Source organism: Asterias amurensis, chromosome 19 (assembly GCF_032118995.1).
Source record: "Asterias amurensis chromosome 19, ASM3211899v1".
NCBI lineage: Eukaryota > Metazoa > Echinodermata > Asteroidea > Forcipulatida > Asteriidae > Asterias > Asterias amurensis.
In genome coordinates, this window is record NC_092666.1 from 11,604,571 (window position 1) to 11,621,933 (window position 17,363).

The 17,363-nt window shown below is 37.9% G+C and overlaps 1 protein-coding gene across 4 annotated transcripts in view; it reads left to right on the forward strand.

Annotated features, from left to right (window-relative positions):
* LOC139951441 (transcriptional regulator Erg-like) overlaps positions 1–17,363 on the forward strand; it is a 150,529-nt gene that overhangs the window by 2,986 nt on the left and 130,180 nt on the right. The gene's annotated exons all lie outside the window — the stretch shown is intronic.

Sequence of the window (17,363 nt, forward strand, 5' to 3'; positions counted from 1 at the left end):
GAAGTTTGGTCAGAAGTATCTTGTGAAACGAATTAAGTATTTGGCCAAACTTCGTCATGTTGAACACTAGCTTTGGACGCTACTACACGAATATTCTCTTGTTGGTCATTCTATGCGCTGCTGGAACCCAAAACAATATGTTACTGTTTTAGATTACGGCTGTCACTTTTGGTGGATACAAACTGTAAAGTTTTGTAAAAAGGTTGTTGTGAACTTGTTGAAGCAACTGAACTATTTGGACGAACTTCATTTCGATGAACATTAGCTTTGGGCTCTACATGAGTATTTTCTTGTACAAAATATCATTGTCTTCTTTCGCCTGGCCCCAAAAGTTTGTTATTGTTTTAGAGTATGGCTAACGAATGGGATTGAAGTTTGTGCAAGATGTTTGGTAAGAACATTATGTGAATCTTTTAAGCAACTGGACTATTATACGAACTTCAATTCGATGAACATTAGAGCTTTAGGTGCTACTTACACGAGTATTTTCGTAAAACAAATATGAGTATTTTCTTATTCAAAGGATAATTGTCTCTGTGCCGCGGTGGTACTCAAAACATTCTGTTACTGTTTTAGATTTTGGCTGACAATTCTACAGATGAAACTTTGTGCATGAAGTTTTGTAAGATGGTTTTGGGGAATCATTTTTGAAGCAACTGAACATCTAGACGGAATTAATTTCGTTGAACATTTTTGTTGGCGCTAAACAAGTATTTCTTGTACAAAAAAAATCATTGTCTTTGATAGACACAAAACAGTATGTTACTGTTTTGTATTATGGCTAACAATTTGGATTAAACTTTAAAGTTTGGTAATAAGGTTGTTGTGAATCTTTTTTTTTGAAGCAACTGAACTATTGGACCAACTTCATTTTGTTGAACTCGTCTTTTTGTCATTGTTGTACCAGCTGCGTGTTGGAGTTTGCTCTGACGTACACACACGTGAACTATCAAAGATGATACTGAACACAATTTTTTTTTTAAACCGTACCATTATTTCGTGTATCGATGCCTGTTCATCATTTTAGTCGCAAAAAAATAGTAAAAACTAAAATGTGATAACATGTTTTGATGTACATGCATGTGTTGTAAATTAGTTAATGTCTAGTCCATATCCATAAGTGTTATGAAGTTACCAATGTATGCTACTGGCGACCGAAATAATACTGGCAAAGGGTGTGACAAGACACTCAACAAAGCACAAACCCATCATGGAGTGAAGTTTAGAAGTTTTGTGACATGCCAAAGAAATAAACGAGACGAAAAGATTTGTTGACATTTTCATCTAGAGGAGTCTTTTAAATCTAACTTTTCGGTCAGAGAAAATACACCAGCTAAACCTCAAGCAGTTAATGTTGATGTATTGATTTTTCTTTTGTAAATCTGTAAATACGTAATAATAAATTAATCCATATTTGTCCCAGCTCCAGTGCTTACACACTGTAGATTTACATTTACGCTAAAAGCTATAAGGACATTTTTCATTATCCATGATGATATAGCAACATAAGCCAACTCGGGAAAAAAAAATTGTTTTTCATGATGTTTTAGAATGTATTACAATAAAAAAAAACAATAAAAAAACATGGTCGCTAGTATCAAAAGGCAACATAAAAATGACATGCTTAAAAAACAAAACACTGCACTAAGTATTACAAATGCATACACAAACATACCGGACCAGACAAATTTACTCTTACTATTAGGCTCTAATGCAAGTACAAACTATATCAAAGTAAAATATATCACATCCAAGAAGAATTACAAGATACGCCTCTACATAAAAAAATGTTTAAAAACCAGACCGCGCATGCATATATTAGTTATTGGCTATTGATCAAGACCGAGCAAGGTATTCCATTCCACATGTCTGTCCCATGGACCATGTATACATGTTTTTTTTTTACCAAACCCACATTGCCCTGCGTGTCAAGTGTGTTGCCCTATAGCTCCCCCGAGATTTATTGTTTGACTGGCATCCGTTCTCGATTTTCAGACCCGTTTATTCCTTGTCCCTCCCCCATGAAAGTTTAAGCAGTGTCTCGGTCTCAGTTTGTGGTAGCGGTCTTCACGTCTCGACTTCAACGCTGAACGAGCCAACTTAGTCTACTTTTGGTCACGAATACTCTTCGCACGGGATCTGAACATTGAGGTGTTTCACATGGGGGAAACGAAAGTGTTAAACGAGTCAATAGAACTCCAATAAAGTAGTTTCTATTTGTTAGAACAATGTCTAATTATAATCTTTGGGAAACATTTGTGTTTCTTTTTCTGAACGAGCTTTGAAAGAAACGAAATTGTAAAAATCGAAAACAGAAAACAAACATGAGAAAGGACAGACTAAATAGGAACTTGCACCATCTAACGAAAGTGTTAAACAAGACTAGTCAATACTACTCCAATAAACTAGTTTTTATTTGTTAGAACAACGTCTAGTTATTATTTCTAGTTATAATGTCATTTGTGTTTATTTTTTGAGCGAGTTTGGAAAGAACCGAAATTGTAAAAATTGCAACAACGAGAAATTACTGACTGAATAGTTGCAATCTTTGTATGGTCGAAACGAATCCCGTTTTCACTGTGTCTTGTCCATTCTATTCTACCACCGCTGTAACAATACTGACTTCTAGATTGGCCTCCAATACTACCATTATGTGCGCAAAAACTCTGCTCAAAGATCTGGAAGAAGGTGTAGCAGGAGGGTTCCAGATTTTCAATTGTATTTGCCGAAATATTATTTGTTGACATGTTTGTTTTGTTTAATGAGCTCAGCATGCTGCACTGTCTGTATAGGTTTTGTAATAGTCTCAAAATGAGGGACGATGAGAGTTTCAAAGCCATTATACACTTTCGGTACAGAAAACAAAATTTCACAGATTTACAAATGATTTAAAGGGTTTACAGAAGGTAATGGTGAAAGACTTCTCTTGAAACATTGTTCCATGAAATGCTTTACTTTTTGAGAAAACATTAAAACAATATCAATTTTCGAGAATTACGGATTTATTTTAAACACATGTCATGACACGGCGAAACGCGCGGAAACAAGAGTGGGTTTTCCTGTAATTTTTTCCCGACTCCGATGACCGATTGAGCCTAAATTTTCACAGGTTTGTTATTTTATATATTAGTTGTGATATCACGAAGTGTGGGACTTGGACAATACTGTTTACCGAAAGTGTATAATGGCTTCAAAGATTTTGGTGAACAAATTCACCCTTCTACAGAGTTTGTCAGCTTTTTTTCCCTGTATGTGTGACCGGCTCTTGTAACTTCAACTATATAGATCTAGATTGGTGAAAGTTTTGTGTTGTGCTCAGCGTATCTGCACAGTCTTGGCTGGTTTGATAATAGTCTCTAACTAAAGGATTAGAAAGAGTTAACACAACATTCTCGCCCCAAAGAAATTCTGATTGTTTACGAACCAATAAGTTGCAAATAAAACTGATCAATGAATATATGAACGAAATTAGTACAAATCATTGCAGTCAAACTACTTACAGTGGCTGTCTGTATTATTGAATAATTGTATTCAAACACTAGTAAGCTTTATATTTGAATTTACAAGAGCTGGGGTGGATTTCACAAAGAGTTAGGACTAGTCTTATCTCGAGTTAGGACCAGTTACTCGTCCTAACTTAGTACTATCTATCTATGCAATTTGTATATCTCGTAGGACTAGTCCTCAGTTAGGACTAGTCCTAACTGTTTGTGAAATCGACCCCTGGTCCCACATACAGGGAAGCAAGCTGGGAAACTCATTGTGCCGAGTCCAACCTAGTTCATGAAGATTGCTATTTTCGGCCGCACTTCCTTTTTGGATCCACATATTCTTATCTGGTCTAGTTCGATATCTTACACACACAGATGTTCACTGATGCTCTGGCGAAGTCTACGGTAGCATAACACTCATTGTATGCTAGCATATCATGTGAACACAGTGTATGCATATGACGGTTATTGCTATCATGTTATTATGGTTTTTATATGTCCCAAACGAAAAGGCAGAAGAGGTATAGCTTTGGTGTGAATGTCAAAATAAACTCTGTTTGTTTGAGTTTATTTTGAAACAATAGCATAACACTCATTGTATGCCAGAATTTGATCATGTACACGTATGTATAGCATTTTCTATCACGATATTATGGTTTGGTCTTTGCTGGGCCAACTATTAATTTTGGTACATATCCATTTTGGTTGTTCTCATTGAACATGTTATGTTATGATATTTGCAATACTCAATCCCTCCCAGGATTTCAGTAAAGCTAATAACAAGACTTATTTCATTTAACTCATAATTTTGTTTCAATTATAACTTGCTATTTTGTTCTTCTGCTTGTTAAGCATTGTGATACAGCTTTAAATGATTTTGTATTGTGTTGTTTTGCTACACCTGTCCCCAACGAAATTGCAGTAGATGTATATCTTTGGTGTGAATAAAATAATAATAATTATAATAATTTATTCACTTATTATGCGCAAGTTTCATAAAAAATATGTACAGATGCGCATTACAACAATATACAGATATTAACAATAATTTAAACAGATTTGAAAATTGTAATTACACTGAAAATTACAATAGTTAAAATCAAACAGCAAAAATAAAACCACAGTCGGCCATGTAAAAGTCTAGTAAAAAGCCTGGCGGAATAAATGGGTTTTGAGCAATGTTTTGAAGGTACCTGTATTGTTGGCGATCCTGATTGTATGTGGGAGAGCATTCCAAAGTTTAGGTTAGTGAATGTCACAAACTTTGTTTGTTTGATTAGATTATTATGATCAATAGCATAGCTTTGGCACAATTATTGTGAATCAACACTGAATGTGTACAAACGACAGTACTGACACACGACGAAACAGGGGACCTATATATTACCCCAACAAGACAGTGCCTGTTACAATGCGGTGTAAACCCACCCCGAAATAAAATACTTTTTTGGGATTGTTGAAATAAGTTTTGTTTGACCCAGATGACCCTGAATATGTTAAAGGCAGTGGACACTATTGGTAATTACTCAAAATAATTACTAGCATAAAACCTTTCTTTATGACGAGTAATGGGGAGAGGTTGATGGTATAAAACATTGTGAGAAACGGCTCCCTCTTAAGTGCCATAGTTTTCGAGAAAAAGTAATTTTCCACGAATTTAATTTCGAGACTTCAGATTTAGAACTTGAGGTCTCGAAATCAACCATCTAAACGCACACAACTTCACGTGACAAAGGTGATTTTTCTTTAATTATTATCTTGCAACTTCGATGACCGATTGAGCTCAAATTTTCACAGGTTTGTTACTTTTTGCATACGATGAGATACACCAACTGTGAAGTCTAGTCTTTGATAATTACCAATAGTGTCCACTGCCTTTAACTACAATTTCCAAATAAAATCAGTACAGATCTATATTTATTTCCATACCCATGTAAGAATCAACAACGACACGTAATCGTAGGGTATCCTAACCAAGAATGGTTGACGATGTTGGTTGGTTCTTTGAAACAAGATAATGCACAGCATTACCAACAGTGTTTAGAGTTTAAACACACAAGTTCTACCCACTGTTAAAAACTTGTTTAGATCATATGAAAAAAAAAAAATGCTAACCATTTTGAAACCTGCTCAAACTGTTTGTAGGAATTATTATTATTTGTATTGCTATTAATTTTTTGACCAAACAATGCAAAATGTACACAAATATATTTAACATGACAAAACACAAGTGCAAAATAACAAGAAAGCGAAGACCAGAAATGCACACAGGTAACTAAACATGTTTTAGGTTATACGTGTGAAAAAAAAGTGGGTACAAAACTTATGCTTAGAATTGTGTTGACGTTCTAAACACTGATTTTACAGTGTTATGTTAGATAAAGAGCAAAGGACATTCAACCTAAATGGCAATCTATTTGCAGTATATTATTTTTTGTTGATTGGAAGAGAGCGAAGCTGCGGCTGGATTACAATGAACTGTTTATGATTCTAGCAGCAGGACTCATCCAAACCAATAAATAGTCATCTAGTTCCTTTGTTTCGGTTTCGACACTTAGGACTAAGATTAGTTTGAGGCATTGTTTACCAATTTCTCCACATTTCTGCCCACCAGGCTTAGGGGGCCTACATAAAAACAAACCACAAAGCGAAAACAGAGAGACAACAACAACAACAAAATGTTTTCTGAAACAGTTCAATATTGAAGAAGTTAGTTATGTTATGTAATATCACGTGGAGTGTGTCCATGTGGCTTTTTAATAGTGCATTTTTGTTTTGTATTTTTAGTTTTATGGTCACCTTTGCATAACATACGATTTCTTTATGAAAGGGCATTTATTTTCAAGGAAGAGTTTGTTACATGTTTTTGTTCGAAAATGTGTTCTTTTATGAAACTGAGTGCGGTCCATTCTTTGGTCATAATGTTTTAAAGTGAATGGACTTGGTTCCATAAGTGTACTACACAACCCCTTCCAAGCAATTGTTATTGTGAACTTAATCGTTTTTATACAAAAACTATTTTGTTCCTTTTAAGTCAATCTAGCCAAACAGAGGCCTCGAGGGGAAAAAAAGTCTGGTCATTGCCCACGAGAGTATAATGTAGGTTCAATTACAGTTATAGGATACTAGGAACACGACCCAGGTCTGTGGCTACTGTCTGAACAATACATTATGTTTAAGTGGAAACTCCCTGTCGGCTGTCCATATAATAACACCTTAGGGGTGCATGTAAAATGCTAATCACCCTCATAGGAACCGATTCATTTTTGTTGTGGTTTCCTGCTGGAAGCACTGGAAGACGAAACCGGGAGTGGCCATGGGTCGATTTCACACAGAGTCTATCGGCGACTTAGGACGAGTTACTCGAGTTACTCGTCCTAACTTAGGACTAGCCAGTCGTTTAGTCTCAACTCATGTGAAATCGACTTGTCCGCAAGTCTACTGATGTGTATACGTGACCATCGATTTCACAAAAAAAGTCTTAGGACGAGTTACTCGTCCTTAGGACAAGAAGTGACTCGTCCTAACTTAGGACCTAGCCATACGTTATTGATTATCTCCTTACTCTTTGTGAAATCGACCCTAGAACTAATTTATCAACGAAAACTGATATATAGAGCGTCGTTATAAAGATTCAGAGTTGGTATAGACGTTATAAGAAGACATGCAAATTGCTAATCGGGCCATAGGAACCATGTCATTTTGTTGTGGTTTTCTACTGGAAGCTCTGGAAGGTATTCCTAACGTTTGTTGTTGATCACCGTGAATGCCCAGCACTGATTTGTTGTCAAGGAAAAATGATAATATAGAGAGCGTCGTTATACATAGAGTCGTAATAAAGGTTACGGAAACCACCGTTACAACCAAAACCAATAGACGATGTGACCTGTGACATCACATGTTTACAAAAGAGCCACAAAACTTGTCCAGCTTTTACTTTCATAATTCTTGGATTTATGTGGAAATTATGACACAAAATGTTAACTTTCCCATATGACCTGTGCAGTATTGTGCCTGCCAGAATACTCAAAGAATGTACAAGGTCACACTTATTGTAAACAAAATTCACATGGTCTATAAACTGTGGAAGTCACAAACGTTTTTTTTTCACCACCGGGAGTGGCCAGCACTTATTTTGTCAATGAACACTAATTATATGCAGAGCGTCGTTGTATAGAGAGCGTCGTTATATTCAGAGGACTCCTTATAGAATATAAACGTTCAAAGAAAACAACGCTCTAACCAACGTTAGAATGAGGTTTTACATTGGAAGCAGTGGAAGACATTCTATAAGTCTTTTGGTCATCACCGGGAAATGCCCGCAATGGGGTGTCGTGGCCGAGTGGATAAGAGCACCGAACTCAAGCTCTGATGCTTCTGTTCAGCAGAGTGTGGGTTCGAATCCAGGTCGTGACACTTGTGTCCCTGAGCAATACACTTAACTATAATTGCTTCTCTCCACCCAGGGGCAAATGGGTACCTGTGAGGGCAGAGATTGTTCTTGTGATTGGTTTAGCCATGTAGCGCATATAATTGTCGCACAGGCTGTATACTCCCCAGGGAGCTGAGATGGTTTAAGGAATGATTTAAGGCCCAGTGACCAGGGGTAATAATGTCGGAAGCGCTTTGAGACACCCCGTGAAAAGGCGCTATATAAAAACCGTGTATTATTATTATTATTATTATTTGTGTCAATGAAAACTGATATGCAATATAGAGTCGTTGTAAACGTTCAAAAAAAAAAATGAGAGTGTGGAAGTCATTCCAAAAGTCTTTTTGAAGTTGTCGTTACATGCAGAGCATCGTGGAGACACTTTGGTGCAATCGGAGACTTGTTGTGAAACACAATGGCCCTTTTAGCACATTGATGGTACTTTTGTACAAATTATTCCATTTTATTTGGATTGGTATTTCGGGGCTCGTCATTTCTTGGAATTTCAGAAACCGACATGTCACAGACAAGTGCAATTTGTCCTTTTTTGTGCGTTGACATGAGGATGGACTTTACAGAAAAGTATAAGTATTCATTAAACAAATAATTAGTAATGAACTTATTAGAGCTCTTGTGAGGTCACCTACCTCAACGAGGAGCCGGTGTGCAAGGTTTAAAGGCAGTGGACACTATTGGTAATTACTCAAAATCATTATAAGCATAAAACCTTTCTTGATTACGAGTAATGGGGAGAGGTTGATAGCATAAAACAATCTGAGAAACGACTCCCTCTGAAGTGCCATAGTTTTCGAGAAAGAAGTTATATTCCACGAATTTGATTTCGAGACCTCAGATTTAGAATTTGAGGTCTCGAGTTCAACCATCTAAACGCACACAACTTCGTGTGACAAGGGTGTTTTTTTCTTTCATTGTTATCTCGCAAATTCGATGACCGATGGAGCTCAAATTTTCACAGGTTTGTTAGTTTATGCATATGTTTTGATACACCAAGTGAGAAGACTGGTCTTTGACAATTACCAATAGTGTCCAGTGTCTTTAAAAGAGACACAAGCCTTCTCAGTAATATCACACACATTGATTTACGGGGTCAAATAGTTTTGCAAATTGTCACCCAGAAAGGTTACATGTCTGTAATATATTGACCTTGTACAAAACATCCTGAGAAGAGGTTCCGGCTGACAAGCCAGTTTCAAGAAGGGGGGGGGGGGCACACTTAAAATCCAGGCCACTCTTCTAAATTGATCACCGGTTGTACATCATCAGTTGGGGACGATTATCAAAACATTTGGACTCTATACTTCGAAGTTTCAGTGAAATTAAATGACGAAGATGTCATGATTGAGACAAGTTTCAGGTTGCCTCTTTTTTTTGGCTAGGGATTTTTGGAAAAGTTTTCATGAAGTATAGGGAATGTGAGTTTGTATTAAAGTTTAAACGTGGGATCTTTTAATTGAGTCTTATGCCAACATGCAGATTCTTTTGTGAAGTGTAGTATAGTTTGTATAGACAAAACAAATCTGTTTACATTTGCATTCCTTGGTCATCGAATGCAAGAAAAAACCACTGTAGAACAAACAACTTGTGTGTGCTTTCAGATGCACGAGAAAGGCTTCAGACCAGAAGTCTTTCTCAAATTCAAATAGTTTAATTAGAAATGTCCTCTTTATCAAAAACTACGTTACTTCATAAGAAGTCTTTTTTGCAATTTTGTTTACTGTCAACAGCTCACCGTTGCTTATTACCAAGTAAGTTGTGATATCTATTTTAAATAATTACCACACGTGTCCAGTGCCTTAAAAACTCACATATCTTACTAATTGATTTCATCTCCCATATACCACCATCTCTCTATACTTTGTAGATACCGCCTCTGTGATACTATTCGCACAATTTTGTCGCAATGTCATCGAGGTTAGCGTTCCTCAAAAAGTAGAACACAAAAACGGAAAGTGAACTCGATCGAAGTCCGGAGGAAATTTCTTATAAAGGCCGGCCGGGTTTGGAAGACGTGAGGTGCCCCCGTGAATCGAGGTCTGGTTGCCCCCTAGAAAAGTCACGAGTTCTGGCTGCGGTATCGTGTTGGATATATTAGCTGACGGTCGGTTTGATTATTTGTGACACTAGACGGGAAGTGATCATACAAAATCCACGCGACATAGATCGATCAGCGCGTCTTAGAGCTAAAACGTGGCCGATTAAAAAAAAAAAAAAAATGCAAACCCCGGTCGTCCCTTACCGTTCACGAGGTCGACTTATCCGCCAAAACTCAGGGATTAAAATGTTTGGTATCCAGCTGTTCGCCCTTTGAAACTTGCTCCTTATTTTAATTCTACTGGGCGTTCGTCTTACTTTGGTTCAGTTTATTATGAATGAGATTACATCATCACGTGACACCGTAACGGTGTCACGTGATGATGTAACCTCATTCCTATTTGCTGATTACCCAGTGGCGTCATTGTAAACATGGCAACAAAATCAACATTTTGCTATTTGAGGATTACACCACTGTAATGGACTTATGCTACACTCTATGTATAATTGCATTATGAATCTTGCAAAACAAAGTTAACAAGACGAAGATGAGTTTTGTTTTAGGGGTTGGACTCGGAATTAGATTCGGATTATTCCTCCTTAGATTCGAGTATGATAAACTCTGCGTTTTAGTAGTCGTGTTTAATCTAGAATTTCGAGTTAAAAAAAAACTCAAATAAGAACCTTTAACATTAAGTTATTGATGCCTCACAGACATACATTTGCATACAAAGATATGATATTACTAGCCTCTTCCAAGAAACTGACCGAGCGAAAAATATTGCGGTTAGGTGAAAGTTCCTTCCTTTAAACAGAGTTCTGTTTAAGATGATTAATTGATGTTGACAGTATAGTTGGCAAAGTAACTGGTTTGTACATGGATTGGTGTAACCAGTTGGGGGGGGGGGGGGGGTGGGCAGGGGCTCGGATTCCAATTAGTGCACAAATGAATCGTTCGAAACACATAGCCGCTTCGAAACCCCCCAAAACTAAAATAACACAATACATTCCCAATTAAAAATGTATGCAACTTGCAATCACACAACGCATTGATACACGCAGCCCTTAAAGGTTCCCACATTAACAAAATATTCAAAATACCCCAGACAGTTTCGCTATTCCTATTGGTGGAGAGCGCGTCACGTGGAGGTGTTTAAACGGTTGATAATGACCAGCTGGAGCTGTTTGTAACTGGTTGTGTTTTGGATATGTTGGATGCATACCACGCGCACGAATGCATATCCGAAAACTGTCTCAGTCATAAAAATGCAACACACGTACAGAGCTCAAGGACGTCGGAAATCTTCCAGGGTCGTGGCCGTGCGATAAAAACCATCGCCTTCGGCTCGGGCCTTTATCGCAGGGTCACGACCCTGCCGGTTTTAAACGGCAGTTTAAGAACTCGTCGCTATCCTTTTACTCCATTCAACTGTGCAGTTTCTGCTAGTAGTGTTATTATTATAGGCCTACATAGTATGTATTCAAATGAAAAAAACATAAAATGCCCCCAAAACAGCAAATTTCCCCACCTGTCAGCTATCATTGAGTTTATATACCCTAAGCTAATGATAAGACAATTCGAAATAATAACGACAATCAGGAAAGAAGGAACATCAAAGGTTGCTAGTCGCCATGGGACTGTTTCCTGTCCCATGATAGTTCACCTTAAAGGGAAAGTTAAAAGAACTGTCCCGGTCAATTACAGCAAAAAATGTTTTTAAATAAGTTCATTAAAACATGTTCGCCAAAAATAAGTTCATTACAACATGTTCGCCACTCATTTTCCACAAACTCGATTAATTTATATGTTTTTAGCAACTTTTTGAATTCAGTTTCGTGTTTGTGCACCATTCTTAAGTTGAATGATCACTACATTCGGTATTTACACTTGTTAAAATAGAATATTCCAACCAGTCTCTTGCTGATTACTTTACACCACAAGATGGTCGAATCCATCCACGTGTAGCGAGGCGACAGCGGGTACCAACCGCATCTCTGGCAGCATTATTCGCGAACGGACACCAACCCTCATAAATCTGAGAAACAAATCATGCACGAATCGTCTCCCAAATGTATTGGGCGAACAATTCATCCAAACCATTCCTCGAAGCGGATCCATACTCAGAGTAGTTTGCTCTTCTCACTAAGTACAATTAGATGTTCTTAAAGACAGTGGACACTATTGGTAATTGTCAAAGACCAGTCTTCTCACTTGCAATATCTCACTGGCATGCATAAAATAACAAACCTGTGAAAATTTGAGCTCAATTGGTCGTCGAAGTTGCGAGATATGAATGAAATAAAAAAACACCCTTGTCACACGAAGTTGTGTGCTTTCAGATGCTTGATTTCGAGACCTCAAATTCTAAACTTGAGTTCTCGAATAGAGGGAGCTTTTTCTCACAATGTTTTATACCATCAACCTCACCCAATTACTCGATACCAAGTAAGGTTTTATGCTAATAATTATTTTGAGTAATTACCAATAGTGTCCACTGCCTTTAAACTATTTCTGTGTCGTCACTCTATTGATCAAATTTAAGTGTAGATTATTTTTACGAATCTACACCCAACTGTAGATTCGTAATTTGTTGAGTGTTACTAATCTTTGACCCCAACCTTTAAAGCATATGTTTTGTCCTTGTACACTAGCTTTATTCCCCCATAGCCCCACCACATGTTGAAATCAACCCATACCCAGCCGTATAGTAATACACGATACCTCGAACTGTATCCGTTCTGCGTGTAAGATAACGTCTCCGAACTTCAGGATATCCGTTGGCATTTCTATTTAATACGACTGACTGTCAGAGTCGATTTGTGTTTTTAAGTTCCTGCTATTTCCTTGTTCTTCCCATTGCGAATTGTTTGAATTTAATCGAACAGAGCGGAAAGTCATGCTGTATCTGTTGGAGTTTTATATTAGTTGACACGGTATTTGAGAGTGATGAGATGTAGACGCATGTAAGAACGTGCTCAGACCCCCAGAAAGATAATGTCACAGACTTACAGAGCAATAATGTATAATTTGCAGATTGAACAAAAAAAAATGTAAAAAATGCAATGATATAGTGCATAAGTGGTCCGAGTTAAGACCAAAGGTAGCATGCAAATTAGCGTGTATAGTGTTTATTGTTGTATTAAAGCCATTATACACTTTCGGTACAGAAAAAAATCAATAAAAAAATCACAGATTTACAAATAATTTACAGGGTTTACAGAAGGTAATTGTGAAAGACTTCTCTTGAAATATTGCTCCATGAAATGCTTTACTTTTTGAGAAAACATTAAAACAATATCAATTCTCGATAGCGAGAATTACGGATTTATTTTAAACACATGTCATGACACAGCGAAACGCGCGGAAACAAGGGTGGGTTTTCCCGTTATTTTCTCCCGACTCCGATGACCGATTGAGCCTAAATTTTCACAGGTTTGTTATTTTATATATAAGTTGTGATACACGAAGTGTGGGACTTGGACAATACTGTTTACCGAAAGTGTATAATGGCTTTGAAATGTACTGTTAGTTTATTCTGGGGGTAAAGTGGAGAAAGCAAGTACATCAAGGGAAGTTTTCCACCCAGACCAACTTGATACCCTGAAACATAATTTTTGAACAATTTTGAAGCCTCGTGGGGTCCACGTTTATTGCTTCAGTTTACAAAAGGAAGTGTAAACATTGCCCTGAGAGATTTGCCGAGTCCATCGTTGGCTCAATTGACAAACCGAATGTAAGTCAAACTTGGATGCATGTATATAATAATATACAAGATTAGTTGTGACTCTGCAAGACATGTTTGGCAGTCCCCGCCCCCCCCCCCCTCGACCGCAACTTTGTATACAGTATATAGATGAAAAGCCATACTTAAACAATGTTTCCATTTTTGTTTTGTAAGGAGTCCCTTCTCTGAATCAATATATAAATAATTTGCACTTCCCCATCGAAAAGCATTACGATTATTGGAAATTTTGATATACAGAAAACAGTTTCCCCCGCAATGCACAGCCAGACTCTACTCCAAGGACTGGTCATCAGACATTAGCCATGTCAAAGGTCAACTCAAATTACCCCCCGCAATGATTAGACCCCGATTCTCCCCCCCCCCCCCCCCCAGTGATTAGGACATCCTACCCATGGCTCCCCATAACCTAAATATAACCCCCTCCCCCAGTCGAGGACCTTTCACGCGTTAGCACTGGTTGGAGCTTTCTTAATTGCTACCCGTTTTCCTGCCCGGGCTAATTATAGCTAAAAAATATGAAGCAGCAGAAAAGAGACCGGGATGGGAAGGGGTCCTTTGGAAGCTCGTCTCCGGATGAAAATCCCGGGGCTCACGGGGGCATTTATCCGTGTGGGGCAAATTGGCTTGGATTGGTACCTGTGTTTTTACTGCTGATAGCGGGCCGGTTATGTATTGCACTTGGTTATTGGACATGGCAGGTAGTTTGGTTAATACTGCTGTATCGCCGTACTACAGGGAAGGCTTTTTACTCTCCGGGGGGGGGGGGGGTGGCGATTGGGGAAGAGGGAAACTAACTTTGATATAACTGGTTTGCTATGAATTTATCAATCTGGTTTGTGCAGCGGATCGCTCTGTCACTTGCCGAGTCGATTTATTAAAGCATCAATCAAGCTTTATGAACCATCTTTATGAACCGTATGAATTATGAACCATCGGTGGTAATTTCATTTTAAAAGGGTCTGCGAAATTGGTAAAAAAATAAATGTTCATAGCTTTGTCAAAGACTAGTCTTCACAGTTATCTCAACATTATGCATGAAACAACAAACCTGTGAAAATTTGAGTTCAATCGGTCATCGAAGTTGCGAGATAATAATGAAAGAACCCTTGTGGCACCATGGTCACACGAAATTGTGTGCTCTCAGATGCTTGATTTCGAGACCTCAAATTCTAAATCTTCAGCATCTGAAAGCACACAACTTCGTGTCACAAGGTGTATTTTCTTTAATAATTATCTCCCAACTTCGACGACCAATTGAGCTTAAATTATCATAGGTTTTGTATTTTATGCGTATGTTGAGATACACCAAGTGAGAAGACTGGTCTTTGACAATTCCCAAAGGTGTCCATTGTCTTGAAGTAAAAAGTGAAGATCACAAATCCACCAATACCGTGCACAATTGAATGTTTTTTTAATAGATAACATGCCGAATGATTCTGATGACTTTACCACCGGGCAGGAAACACAGTGAAGAGTTTGTTTGTTTTCTCAAACTCTTGCAAAAATCGCAGATTGAAATAAAACTGGGATTTCCCCCAAAAAAATTTGTGCCCACGCGATGGGAAATTGATACATGGGTTCACTATCAAAAAGATCTCCTATGTTTGATACAATAATTTTCGTTTAGAATCTCTCTAATTAAAACTGTATCGTTGCTCTTGTCTTTTTACGTGTTCCTACCTGTGCCCAATTTCATAGCTGCATTAAAGCCATTGGACCCTTTCGGTTCAGAAAAAAAAATAAAGTTCCCAGATTTACAAATAACTTACAGGGTTTACAGAAGGCAATGGTGAAAGACTTCTCTTGAAATATTATTCCATGAAATGCTTGACTTTTTGAGAAAACAGCAAAACAATATAAATTCTCGTTAACGAGATTTACGGATTTATTTTAAACACATGTCATGACACGGCGAAACGCGCGGAAACAAGGGTGGGTTTTTCCGTTGTTTTCTCCCGACTCCGATGACCGATTGAGCCTAACTTTTCACAGGTTTGTTATTTGATATAGAAGTTGTGATACACAAAGTGTGGGCATTGGACAACACTGTTTACCGAAAGGGTCCAATGGCTTTAAGCACAAAATGTTGCTTATGCAAAAACAAAATACCTTGCTTAGTAAAATCAAATTACCGGCCAAGACTCCATTCAATTGTTATGCTAAGTAAACAACAGTTAAATACCAGCCACAAATAATGTATATGGCTTGAAACTTTTGCCTGTAACATGTATTAAATTAATCAGCGAGCTATTTTCGTGCTTAAGCAAAATTGTTGCTAAAAAGCAGCTGTATGAAATTGGTCCCTGGCTGCTTATGTTGCACTGGGGCCAATTTCATAGAGCTGCTTAAGCAAAAAATTTGCTTAAGCACGAAAATAGCTCGCTTATTTTACACACGTTACTGGCCAAAATGCCATGCCATATACATTGCTTATGACTAGTATTTAGCTGTTGTTTACTTAGCATAACAATTGAGTGGAGTCTTGGCCGGTAATCTGATTTTACTAAGCAATGAACTTTTTGCTTAAGCAAAAATTTTTGCTTAAGCAGCTCTATGAAATTGTGCCCTGGTATTGATCATTGCATTGATATTACGTATAATTATGGAGCGCCCTCGCCTATGAGTTCAAAAGGACGATGCTCATTCTGCCAGACAGCCATGTGTGCCGCGCGTACAAATCTGTGCGTTTTCAGTATTGTTTCACCACGTGAGATTGAAAACAATGATGAATATTTTGGCGTAGATGGTTTATCCACACATAAATCTCCTACATGGTGAACAAAATTGGTTTGCATTTTGGTTGATTAGAAACATCATTCCACACCAAATCCCCTGAGAATTTGTTTTATATTTTGAAATCAGAACTTTAAGACCACACAAAAGCAGTAGATGGAGTGCAGCAACTATAACTGAGAAACTTCGTTGATATGAACAAGAAGTCCCAAATATTTCCCCATAGATAACATCAGGAAGGATCCAAGGGGAAAAAAAAGTGGGAAAGTGCCGAGGATTACCCCATAAAACCATAGTGACTCAAATCTGAATCCGGTGTACCACCATTCTCACGTGTTTACACAGTTACCGACCGCAGAGCCGTTATTGGGGTGGGGTGAGGCTTCGTTTGGCCCGGTGCGATCCATCGCGATGACACCGTCCCTCCTCGGTAGGTTACTGCCGTCAATGGGACCACTGTGTTCTCCCAACTTGTCCAAGTTGTATTATAGATTGGAAGCTATCAGATGAAGTTATTGTTTCGAATATGGGGTGACACTGTGGTTACAGGAGGTCAATCTATATGACCGTAGCAAGTTATTTTAGTCTTTCCATTTTGTACACTATGTCATGGGTACTGTTGACTACGTCCACAATTCTGATGCATTTAAAACATGTATCAACATGGATAACCGGTTATTTTATACAAATATTTATCCAAGATTTTACTCGACATTGTGGTGTGCATGAGGTCAATCGATGTGACCTTATTAAGTTATTTATTTAAAGGCAGTAGACACTGTTGGTAATTACTCAAAATAATGATTAGCATAAAACCTTTCTTGGTGGCGAGTAATGGGGAGAGGTTGATAAAATATAACATTGTGAGAAACGGCTCCCTCTGAAGTGACGTAGTTTTCGGAAAAGAAG